We start from the raw sequence: 13,527 nt of genomic DNA on the forward strand, positions 1-13,527 counted from the left end.
GTTAAACTGGCATCAAACTGCATTGATTCTACGATGCAGATACATTCTAACTGAGGGCACTCAAGTGTGAAAACACTCTGAGAAAGGAAGAATCCCAAATGTATTCAAAGAAAAATATGGCTGTTTTACAAGTTAGTAAGGGTAAAATTACAGGACCAGACACATATGAAAAAAAGCCATAGCCATTTCTATTAGCAAAGAAAACATAAAAAATGAAGTAGTTTTTGTTGACTGTATGTCGGTTTGTGATTAATTCCTCTTTCTGTGACTGACCAAAGGAATGTAAGTCTATTACAGTGACCTTCAGGATACGTGCCGTCTTTCTCAAACCATAATAATATCCACTGTGGGGTCTTAAATTTACACCTTACTGTCAGCCAAAACTGTGGTTGTGTACTTTGTCAAGCCACAGCCTCTCCCTAAAGCAAACAGAGAGAAGAAGTGGAAAGTGAAATGGAAAAGCAAGTAAGTAATTATGTAACAATGCACAATGATGCCACGATGTAGAAGAGCCCAATCCCATGTGACAGATGGAAGAGTATCGTAAAACAAAGGAAGATAAAAAAAGTACAGGTGAAAGGTATCTGATTCAGATGGCTTCACTCTAGATCTGAGCCAAAGAAGTACAGATGTTCCCAGTTTATCTCCTATGAATTATTTATACTATTCAAGGGATACAAATGATGTTTGCTTATTCCTATTTTCATTCTTTCATTCACTGTTAATAATCCAAGCATTTAACTATGGTTGTGGAGAAGGCACTTTCCAAGTTTCTCCTTGGCCATTGGCTTGAAATTTCTCAGCACTGTGAAGGATAGATACCTTGGTGTCATGATGCCATTATGGGCCCTGAAGATTTTGTGGTTCATTGAGATACCAGCAGTCATAAGAGCCAGTAGCAAAAAGACAGATGGCCCATCCAGACAGGCCCCCAAAGCAGGATCTGACTGTTTTTTTACTGGAGGCATCCAAACAATGCTTTCAATAAAAACAAATTAATCCAGAACAAACCAATTTTTTCCTGGTTTGTTCCAAATTAATTAGATACCCCATTATATCCAGGCTTTCCTGAAAAGCCTGGGTCTAATGGGTTATTGGGATGTATTTTCCTCCTCACCTTTCCCATCTCCTCAGGCATCATTTTCTTACACCAAGAGGAAGTGAGAGGAGATTTATGGCTGCCAGGGACCTTTTTTGTAAGCTTTAGGGAGTACATGGGGAAGCTTCTTCTGTTTTGACTGAGCCATGATATAGGAAAACTTTGACTGTTTTAATGTCTTCACTATTTACTTCAAAATTATGTAAATCATTGTTAGTTATTACTTTTGTTAGTGTTAAGTTGTAAACCTGCCTTTGCACTTTTTCTTTAACTTTCCTCGATAGTCATTCCAAGTCTTTGCAATTTTCTCCTATTAGTATAGTGTCATCTGCTTATCATAAGCTGTCAATGTTCCTCCCTCAGAGTTTAATAAAGCTTTACATATGATATGTTTACTGTACAATGTAGGACTTCTTCACATGGACCTTGAGGATGTGCCATTTTGTGTTGGTGCCCCATCCCCATCAGATCTGGAGAAAGGGTGGCAATGCGTGGGAATGCATGTTGCTGTGTTGCCCTTTTCCCCATCATATGGGGAAAAGGAGAGGAAAGTATGACACTTTCATCTCCATCATGGAGAAGGAAGCATCTTGCAATGCTTCCCCTCCACTTTGAGATGAATGTCATTGGATGATGCTTGGCAGGCCCTATCCAGACCCCATGAACAGAAGGAAAAATGGGGTTGAAAAACCCAGGCGTGAAGAGGTCTGTAGACAGTAATAAAATGCAGCCATGCCACCTTGCAAATTTGAAGCTCTTCTGTTTCTCCATATTATATACTGTGGAATTATTTTCTTCTGAATACAGGTTGCATATTAGGGATAATCAAAAGTTGTGGCATACCTATATTTTTAAGAATGACTCATAGTTTTTCTAATCTTCACAATAAAAAAAGCACAGGCTGATTCCCCTCCCTTCGGAATTTTTTGATGCCTCCCGTTATCCAATGTATGTTTGCATTGTGATCCCTAGTGCCTCTTCCTTTCCCCAGCCCATTTTGTACATCTGGAATTTCTCAATCTGTATACAAGGCATCCTCAAACTGTGGTCCTTCAGCTGTTTGGGTCTCCAACTCCCAGAATTCTTTGAAATTCTTATAAATCTAGTATAAATACAAAGTTGTCCTGTTGCTGCAGTCTTGTCTGTAATTCAAGATAGAATACTATACATATAAGTAAAGAACATGGGAAACTAACAAACACGATTTACAAAGATATAACAAACATTATGTTCATGTTTGAATGCTTTCAAAAATAAATCATTTGTTCTTCTATAATCTCCATAGTAATTACTTTATATGAACATTTATCAAGATATAACAAACATTATGTTCATGTTTGAATGCTTTCCAAAATAACTTGTGGGTTCTTCTATAATCTCCCATTCCTGTTAGATTTAGCTTGCGCATTCTGAGTTTTGCAATGTTTATATCTTCTATTTCTTAATTTACTATATCTGCCCCCGCCCCTCGATTCAGGCTCCCCACATCATGTTTCTATAATATATATCATGTAGTGTTGGATATTCCATTTGCCTCTGATCATGTTGACTTGACAACTTGAGTCTAACTGGATTATTAGCCACAGTGGTACTTGTACATGTCTTCTACCTGGTATTATCATACAACCAGGTAATAGGCAACATCTTTTGGTAGTATTTGAGTAGACTTTGCATTATATCCTTTGACTGATTTTGATACATCGCTCCTCATTTTAATGCAACATTATTTCTTCCCAGACTTTAATTTCCTGAGTCATATGCTCATTCAAAATGTCCCATTTCTGTCTAATTCAGCTTTCGTGCCTCAAACATTGCAATGTTTATATGTTCAATTTCTTGTTTTACGATGTCTAGCTTTTTCTGATTTATGCTTCCCATGTTCCACGTCCCTATGTGTTATGTAGCTTCAGACTTTCTTTTTGTCTCTGCATGCTAACAGTGAAATGCCCTTTCTGTACATTTACATCATTCACAGTGCTAGTGGTAATTATTTACTATCGTACCCAAGTAACTTATTGAGTACTATCTGACCATGGAGTTTCATCTTCTGGCACTCTGGTTTCACTTTGAATTGTCTCAATATGTGGGTTTTGTGGCAAAAGTTATTAAAAAGTAGGGTTACTGTGCTTCACTTTGCACGATACTAAGAAGGTTTTGCATCAACAACAATAGACTTTATTACAGTCAATAGACTATCAGGCGGCACATAAAATACATATTAAAAACCGCAGAGGAAAAAGACATTCAAATTAAAAATAATCACTATCATACTGTTTGAAGTATAAAGCATCATTTGCTAGATATATTAGTTATTACAATATGGCGCAATATTTAAAACAGAATTAAATATTTGTTTGGCTGTTTCTTCAAAAAAGTAGACAATTTATTGTTGAAGGCTTTCATGGTTGGAATCACTGGGTTGTTGTAGGTTTTTCAGGCTGTATGGCCGTGTTCTAGAACATGGCTATACAACCCAAAACCCAAGTAGACAATTTCTAATAAATCATTTCATTATTATCATGAACCACTATCCTGCCAATTTAAAAGTAATATTGAAAATAGAGATGTTATTTAAAACTGTAAGAACAGCTTAAAAAAATAGTAACTTTGTGGCCATAAGACAAATTCAGTTGCTATACGCATGTGTGTATCATAGTCTTATGAGTCACTTTGAGACTACTACTATTGCTACTACTAGATTTGGGCACCAGAGAAGAAGAATTTTGCTTCTGTTATGCTTTTATCAGAATTTCCAAAGATTAGCTATGACGCTACTGCTGTTGTTTCTGACAACTCCTCTATCAATATCACCCCCAGTACTGCTATTGTCCAATAACTGTTTGACAAATTTACTTTGGCTTCTTAGCAAAATCCTGTTTGACATGGGAGACCTAGCAAAAGCACTGTTGTTATAGCATAGCCTTCCTCCACACAGAAGAACGCAATTCCACCATCATGGAAAGGTAGCACTATGGCGTATCTCTGTACACATCTTTTAAAATGATTTGTCATCAGTTTTCAGCCACTTTGATACTGAAATGGGGGCTCTCTGTCCTCTATTATGAAAATCGTATTCATACATCAAGATTTGAAGAACATCTCAGAAAAAATTACAAACAAAATGCTTCATTGTGTCCCTTCACTTCTCAGTCTTTCTTTTTTTTATACAAGCCAGTATTTAAATAATCAAAACAAAGATGCACATATATCTGTATAGCAGCAAATTTAAAAGTAATAATTGTACAACCCCCACCCTCAATGTCAATTCTTAGTCTGGATCCTTAAAAGAGTTATGTAAACTTTCATATTATTGGATTGGGTCAAACTGAAGTTGAAATAAATAGTATCACTGAATGTGAAGAAATATCAAATACCCCCTATAGTAGTGGTTCTCAACCTGTGGGTCCCCAGTGGTTCTCAACCTGTGGGTCCCCAACTCCCAGAAATCCCAGTCAGTTTACCAGCTGTTAGGATTTCTGGGATTTGAAGGCCAAAACATCTGGAGACTGACAGGTTGAGAACCACTGCTCCACAGTAGTACATATTGATACTTATACGGGATGGACTCATCATGAGAGTATTCATGGTAGGTGACTTCCAGCCTCATGGTGCATCTACCATTCCACTCTCAAGCAGCTTGTACAATAAGAAAGCTACTCCTAACATTTTGTAGAATTGCTTGTGAAACCATTCGTTTTGTCCTACTCTTTGGAGCAAGAAAAATTGTACTTCAACATCTGTATAACAGCTCCTCAGATATGTAAAGATGATTGTGCTCTCACAACCCACTCTCTAGATTCACTATACCAACTCCTTCAACTTTTCTTCTATCTGCTTTCTCTGGATATAATTACATTTGGCATTATTAAACTATGGCACTGAGAACTGAACACACTACTTCATTAATTAGCATTGTGCTACTATTGGCACTAGCTGTCAACTTCCATTTTAAGGTTTTGCTATTAACTAAGAAGGCCGTCAACCGTTTGGAACTGGAATATGTGAGAGAATACTTATTGACTCATAGATCTGCCTGGCTGCTGCATTCTCCATGAGAAGCCTTTTGGATTTTGGCATGTCTTGGGTAACTGGGAACAGAGAAGAAGGCCTTTTTTGTGGTGTTGGCCATGCTCCAGGATACCGTCTGGGTCCCTCTTGAAATAAAATATATGTTGAGTGCTGCCAAGTCAACTTCAACTTATGGCATCCCAGTGAATGAGAGACCTCCAAGACCCCCAAGAAGCCCTGTTATCAACAGCTGTTCTAAGGATATTAACTTTTTATTCACTTTGGCATTTGATGATTGATTATGTTTTTCATTTAATTTTTTTTAACTTGCAGACTAAATCTAGTCTAATATTTTAAATATGCTTTCATTATGGTATATATTGGATAGGAATCAATACAGCAGGAATGTGCAAAGTGTGGTTTGTGAGCTTCATGAGGACCACAGGCCTGCTTTGGTAGTCTCTAGGGAACCACAGGGGTCAAGTTTTTGTTCAAATATTTGCACCCAAACATCCCCAAATGCCCTCATGGTGGATGTGGGACATTTTCACCATGTTTTGCCCTCCTCCTCCCAGCTATTTTAGCTCCATGAAAAGGCCTTTTTTATCAGAAGGATATAATAATATGGCAAAAAGCCCCCTAAAGCTCCTAGACCAGGCATGGGCAAACTTTGGTCCTCTAGGTGTTTTGGACTTCAACTCCCAGAAATCCTAGCCAGCTTACCGGCTGTTAGGAATTGTGGAAGTTGAAGTCCAAAACACCTGGAGGGCCAAAGTTTGCCCATGCCTGCCCTAGAGGGTATTGAGGGACATTCAAGAATAATTTTTGTTTTGTTTTGTTTTGTATGAGTAGTGGGGTATGCTCCCCATCACATCTACTAGGGAGCAAATATAGGCAGGAGACCTTTGATAAGTCGCTTTAGGGTCAGGATAGACAGAAACAACTTGGAAGCACATAGCCACAACCAGTGTTGACACAGAAGACAAATATCAGTCCAGTATTTGCACACACACACACACACACACACACACTGAAACGTCTTGGAGATTGGACTTAAGGCTAAACACAACATTTAAGTTTCATAAAGTAATGATATATACAATAATGTTAATCATTTTGTGCAAAAAATCAAAGGTATGTGTATACAGAACTATCAGAAAGCGAAGGTGCCCCCTTTTTAGTCAATATAGACAATTTTGGATTCTGAAGTATTTCAAATTTCAGAAATTCAGATTAGGGATGTTCAGTCTTTAGAAAAACCCAAGAACTTGTTCACTTGGGTAGCTCAACAGACATATTTTCCTCTTGTGCTTTGTGTCCAACTGATATTTAGGGTCAGGAGTATATTTTCTCACAGGTCAACAGCTTTCTGACCTTGTTTAATGACCTCTCCCCTTTTAAAACCTTCTCTTGAAATATGTGGCATGGCTCATTTGCTTCAGCCATGTAGGTTTGTTTTTGTAAATTGATTCTTCATCCTGCCAGCAATGCTGACTTGTCTTACTAGATAGATTGGTCAGTGAGTGAGAAAGGCTTGTATATAGAGGGTCTTGTCTGAGTGATGAGGTACCAGACAAAGCCCTTACCAGGTGCTGTCCAAGACTAGGACCTCCTCATACTCAGATACTGAACTCCATACTGATAGGTGTTTTGCTACTTTAACATAAATAACACAAGTTAGCCTGCAAGAATTAAGCTAAAAAGAGGCACAAATCTGCAAAGCACACACTCATTGAGATTCACCCATTTGCACCTTGAGGCTCATTCCAAACTGGGTCCATATCAGATTGCACATTCTCTCTTGCCCCTGGCATGGAAATTTCTACATATTTCTGTGTAGTTTCCCCCCCAACTTGGATACACGTTTGTATGCATTTTACTCCAGTATTTTACTCCAGTGACTTAAACACATTTGTTCATGGTTTGAACACACAGGATCTGATGTGGAACTGATGTGGATTTTTTCTGGTTAAGACCATGTGAACATCTGTTAGTTTCCCTTCAAATGTTCATAACAAGGGATAGGGAAAAGTAGGTGTGAGCTGTTCAGCAGTGGAACTCTCTGCTTCAGAGTGTCCAGCCTCCTAAATAGAGGCTTGATGACCATCTGTCGGGGGTGCTTTAAATGCAATTTTCCTGCTTCTTGGCAGGGTGTTGGACTGGATGGTCCACAAGCTCTCTTCTAACTCTATGAGTCTATGATTCTATGAAATGACCTAAGAAAATATGTACAGTCTCTGTGAATCAGCTTTTCTCTTAAGCACTAACCAATCTAGTGCATTTCCAACAGAATTCTTGTTCAGTTGCTGGTAGATCACAAATCATCTTATTTTAAGAAATGATGACTAAGGAGGGGTTTAACCAGGAGGAAGACTGACATCAAGTTTTTGCTCTGGGCAAAACATGAAATGACATGGTTTGATTCATACTGTCCAGCCTCCTAAATAGAAAAGTATTGTGCAGGGCCAAATTTTCCTAGTAATCCTTCCTCTTCAAGAAAATAGCAGTTTTAGTATGTATCAGTGTGCAAAGGAAGTGAGATGAGGGCAAGAGAAGAAAACTAGCAACATCTTTGAGATTTCATTTTAGCATGAGCTTTAGTGGATTTCAATCCACTTCTTCAGATGCTCTGATAGAGTGCATACATAATAATAACAACAACAATAATAACAGTAATAATAAATTTTATTTCTACCCTGCCGCCATCTCGCTAAAGGGACTCAGGTCAGCTAACAAAATACAGCAAAGTGCTGCATATAGACAATACATAAATCTAAAATGATAAAACCATAGAGTTACAATCACGCACATATATAATTACATTGTAAAACATTAAAATTCATAAAATGTAGTCATAGCTACGGATAAAAACAAGTTGTTTCCAATTGACACAGCCCAGTGCCCACGTGACACCAACAGTAAGTCCTCACACTAATCCTAAAAAACCTATGTAATATCAAAGGTTTTTTAAAAAACCAAGTTTTTAAACTGGAATAGAAGGCTTGAAGTGAGGGGGCTAGCCTGATCTCTCTAGGGAGGGCATTCCAGAGCTGGGACACCACCACCGAGAAGGCCTTCTCTCTCGTCCCCACTAACCATATTTGAGACGGTGGTGGAACCGAGAGAAGGGCCTCCCCAGCAGATCTCAATGCCCACACCAGTTCATAGAAGGAGATGCAGTCTCAAAGATAGGTTGGACCCAAAGCATATAGTGCTTTATAGGTAATCACCTGCACTTTGAATTGAACCCAGAAACTCATCGGGAGCCAGTGGAGCTGCTTTAGGAAGAGTGTGGTATGCTCTCTAGCCATCTCAAAAGTGTTGCTAGATTCCTTTTCTCACTTCATTTAACTTCAAGATTTCTCTCTTTAAAATTGCTGCTATAGATTGGAATTAACAAAGTGAAGAGGGAGACATCACCAAGACAGGTGCCTTTTTTCAGCCTCACCACTTTCACTAGAAGAGATGGTGGAGACACGGCCTTCTTGGTGACTGGGCTCTGGAACTCCCTTGCTAGGATGGCATCTCCATGCTGTCCTTATAGGTGAAGACTTTTCTTAAAAAATCCAATAGAGGTCAAAAGGGTCAAGAAAAGGGTTGTTAAGAAGATGCTGTATTGTTCAATTACCTACCAATAGGACTGGCCTTAGACATTTGTCTGCTTGAAGCAAAGGATGAGATGTCATGTTCCTCAGTTACATGTACAAAATGAACCAGAGCAATGACACAATCCTACTTCAACACTTTTGGTAGGATTTTGTCCTCGGCTGCACTTCCAAGTTAGTTAAAGGAGTGCAGGCCAGGCTGTATGATTCCATGTCAATCCTCAAACAAAGAGTCTTAAGCTCAAAAGGAGTGGCCAAGGGGCTGTATACACTGCCCACCCACTTCTGATATTTGAAGCCATCACTTTATTTTTACATAATAGCATGGCAATCCTCGACCATCAACAGTTGGCTTCTGGACAATTGACAGAGTAAGTACACAGGTAACCAAATGAGTCTTCTCCACTAGGATGAGATGTAATGTATTTATGTTTAAATTGGGAACAAAGAGTATTTGGCCTTCCAGATATCATTGGACTACATCTCATGTGATGATGACACGATGGTGATGGTGATGGTGGTCGTGGTTCATTTATATCCCGTCTTTTCTCCCTTTACAGCCATTATAGATTACCACCAGAATAAGATAAAAATCTACACAAAAACACAATTTCTCTGTCTTTCTGTCATGTATTTCTCTTCCTCAGCATAAAAGGCCATCATCAAATCACAATCAAATCTTGAAAGTTTATTTATACAATGCCTGAAAAAAGGCAAACAAAGGGGAAGCCATCCTAGCTTTTCTAGCTATGGAGTCTGGGAGTAACCATCCAAACAAATTTGAGAAAGTGCTGGGGATAATGAGAAGGGCCTTTCCTGAAGACCTCAGAGCTGAATCAGGCTCATATAGAAAGAGCCAGTCCCTCAAATAACCTGGACACAATTGTTATAAAGCTTTATAGGAGTGGTTCCTAACCTTTTTTTGACCAGAGACCACATGACCAGGGACCACTTTGACCAGGGGCCACACTCCAACATTAGTACCAAAAGGGTTACGAATCAGTTTTTGGTAAACTTTAGATTTGGTTCAGTTATTTGAGATGCTGATTCAGAAAATTGAATCAGCTCTAGTTTCTGATACACAGCATATGCCACTCAGTAGTCACCATCTGCTCACCCACAGAAAACCATATAATAATCTAGAGCTGTTGTGGTCAATCCAATGATATTTTCTGAATCAGCACCCCAAATAACCCCAGGCACCCCCACTTCCAGGCGCCACATGGAATGGCTCCGCTCAGGGGGAGGAAGGAGGAGGAGGAGGAGGAGGAGGAGGAGGAGGAGCAGGAGCAGTCAGAAGGCTTGTTGTGATGCCTTTCATGGGTAGTCAGCCTCTCGACTCTCAACATCTCCATTGCCTCAGCACTATAAGAAGGTTTCGCATGCCCAGCCACTCGCTGCAAAGGTGTAGTAATGGTGAGGCCACGGACCATATTTTAGTTCTTGTGGACCCATGGTGGTCCACAGACCACAAGTTGGGAACCACTGCTTTAAAGGTTACAACCAGTGATTTGAATTCTCCCTCGAAATAGACTGATAGACAGTAAAGCTGTTGAAAAAATTGAGTTGTCGCTTCTTTTAACAAAAACCACTTAATCTGGCTGCAGCAAAATATGCTAATTGAAATTTTAAAACATTTTTCAAAGGCTAAATATAAGAGTATGCCCAAACTGCAGACATGCATCATAAGGGCACTGTAACCCCATCTAGTACAGACAGACTAAATGCTTATTCCCAGAGCTACAGGAATAAAACAGAACTCTGAGGGATTTCACAGGTCAATTGAAAGATTGGAGCTACTGTACAAGTGTCTTCAAGAACTATTTCAATGAGTCAGCCTTGGGGGATGATTGATAATAACAAAATCAGCTAAGAGTTTCAGTACAGTTCCTGCCATTAGTCATCTACTAAGATGACCAAAGATGTCTCTGTTCCATCAGCCTTCACTATTAGGTGCATCCATCAATATCTGAAGGGCCATTCATTCCTCTCATCAGATTTAAGTTTATTTAAATCATTTAAATTATAATAATTTTTAAATGTGTACATATACATAGAATTTAGCATATGTCAATGTTTTGCAGACTCCAGTCCTCCTTTGTCCTCTCTGTCTCTGTGATGCATTCCCTTTCTCTCTCTCTTTGAGATGAATAAGTGTGGCCACTCTATTCTGGATGCTGGAAACTATTTGCATTGTTTGTCCAAGAGAGGACATGCCCAGGAGGAAGGGGAAGATGGACACTTGTTTGTTTGTACACACTGAGGAACTCCAGCTGGGAGAGAGTGGAAAGCAGGGGAGGGGGACATGAACAAAACAGTCATGTGCCTCCATAGCTCTCATGATGATGAGCTTAGGAGTTTACAAGCCACAATTTTACTCTGATCTCCAGGGACCATTGGGAAGAACAGTCCCCGCTAAGGGTCCCCATCTCAGGAGGTAATCAGATGTTTTCCTTGCCTGGGAGGAATAAACAAACAAGGTCCTCTTTGCCAAGATCTGTTCAACAGGCCCACTTTACCATGGCAGGGAAAATAGCCCTGTGAAATCTCTGTCTTTCTCACAGAAGGAAGTAAACAAAACATTTCAACCTGGCCCCTTGTCTTCAGGGCACAAGACTGTGAGTCTTTAGATCAGTGTGGGAGAAAATGCTTCCCCACCTTCCTTCTGGCAGAGCTGTCTAGCCAGATGGTAGCTCCTGAGTCCTTAATAAATGGAAGTTGAAGACTCCATTATGTAGGGTCCTGGCAAGATTTTGACATCTATGTCTGTAGAACGGATGTTTGTAGAAATGATTTTGGACAATGTTGTTAGTTAAGAGACACTTAGGATTTATGTTTTTAATTGATTTTGCTAAGATATTATATTATTTGTTCATGTTTTAAAATATTTTATGCTGTTGTTGGCATTAAATTGTTGCCTTGTAAACTGCCCTGAGTCACCTGCGGGCTGAGAGGGGTGGTATAGAAATATTTTTAAATTAAAATTAAATTAAATTAGAAGGCATTTTAATAAACTCAAAGATGGTTAGTGTGGCCCTCCAGATGTGTCTGGACTACAACTTACATAATTTTCTACCCATTTTCTCCAATATTTCAAAGACAAAAAATGGGACACATTTGGTCAAACAATTGTCAGTATAGCAGAAGTTATTAATGAAGAAGACCTTACTTACTTAGGTGATCCCTTATAGCCCAAGGATGATGGTCCTTCAAGTCCAGTGTCTTGGCGGTGGGTTCGTAGTTGGCTGTGGAGCCCTATTCTTGATCTGCATGTTCTCCTGCGGTGAGGACATTGGTTTCCAAGTGGAAGGTGGTCCTGGCCAGGGTTGGCTTAACATGCCTTCCTCTTCCTCCTTTTGCCCTCCATTCATGCTTCTTCAAATTCTGCAGTATTGCTGGTCACAGCTGACCTCCAGTTAGAATGCCCAAGGGCCAGGACTTCCCAGTTCGCAGTGTCTATGCCGCAGTTTTGAAGTTTGGCTTTAAGTCAACCTTAGAAGACCACACAAACTAAAAAACAAAGCAGCAGTTTGCTTTTGTCTAAGTTGAGAGGGGATGGCAAAATTCCAACCCTCCTTTCATTTTCCCTTTTCTGAGTTAACAGAGTGCAAATTATGATGCTCTTTGAATTCAATGTGTAACAATTGAAGAAGTTTGAGGGTAGAGGGGAGGAAGAGGGAGAAACTGGGGCATTTTAAAAACTTCCTCATATGTGGGATGGCAAAGAATTAGTTGGGAATGCCCTTGCCAAATTGAAACAGTTGGAGGGTATGCTCACCATCAGCTATGTAACTATTGCAAAAAAGAGGAAATAATGGAGTTCTTCCCAAGATCCTGACTAGAATGCTTCTTGAAAACAAGGTAAGCTTGGACAACAGCATTGTAACCACCACCACCCCAGCTACCTACTGGGGGTTTGGAGGATGTGGCTTTATTTAAACTGAGGGAAGAACTTTTTTATTTCATTCAAGCAAGAAGAGAGACAGAAACTCATGGAAACATTTAAATGGGTGGGAGCTGCTGCTGGTGATCCTGATTTAGGTTTTAGCCCAGACATTAAAAGAACTAACCAAGGTGCTGAAACCTAGCCCTCAAATCAGTCCATAACCCCTTATAGAGGCTTTTACTCTCAAACCAAAACCTGGAATGGATTCACCATCCCACTGGTATGGGAGCCTCCAATCACCACTGACCAAAATACAAATAAGTCCAGTTCCACCTACTGATGGAACTATATTCAGTGGAAAAGACAGGAACCTAAGGTATAAGTTACAGTAAGGTAAGAACATGCAGACCTCCAGTGGCTGAAGGAGAAGAACAAGCTTATTAGGGAACTGTGCCCACCAGGAAAAGGTGTTGTTGTTGTTGTTGTTGTTATGTTTAAGGTGCCTGCTTGCCTTCTCTGCTACTTTCTTCACGTCTGCCTCCTCCACTACTTGTCATCTTTGCCTTGCAACCATCCCTACACTGCCTGCCTGCTTCTGTTGTCTGTCCCCTGTTGGCATCTTATCATTGTTACTATTTGTCCTGAGATAAACTGTGTCCACTTGGGTAGGTGACTGTAGTTCTGATTAGCAGATTGCCTCTCTCCATCTGTTTTCAATGGCCATTTCTTCCATCCCTGCCCTTGCCTGCTGGCCACCTAGGTTGTGCTGCATGATCTGTTGTTGCTCTTATTGCTGCCGTGTGCTTCGCCCACGTTCCACATTGCCTGTATCTGGTTCAAGTAAAACAATTAAACCTTCAAAGCATGTTGGGTTTTGCATAGCTCCTGGCTCAGATAAAAGTCAACCAAGTAGTAAATCTTCTTAATTC

Source organism: Anolis sagrei, chromosome 1 (genome assembly GCF_037176765.1).
Source record: "Anolis sagrei isolate rAnoSag1 chromosome 1, rAnoSag1.mat, whole genome shotgun sequence".
NCBI lineage: Eukaryota > Metazoa > Chordata > Lepidosauria > Squamata > Dactyloidae > Anolis > Anolis sagrei.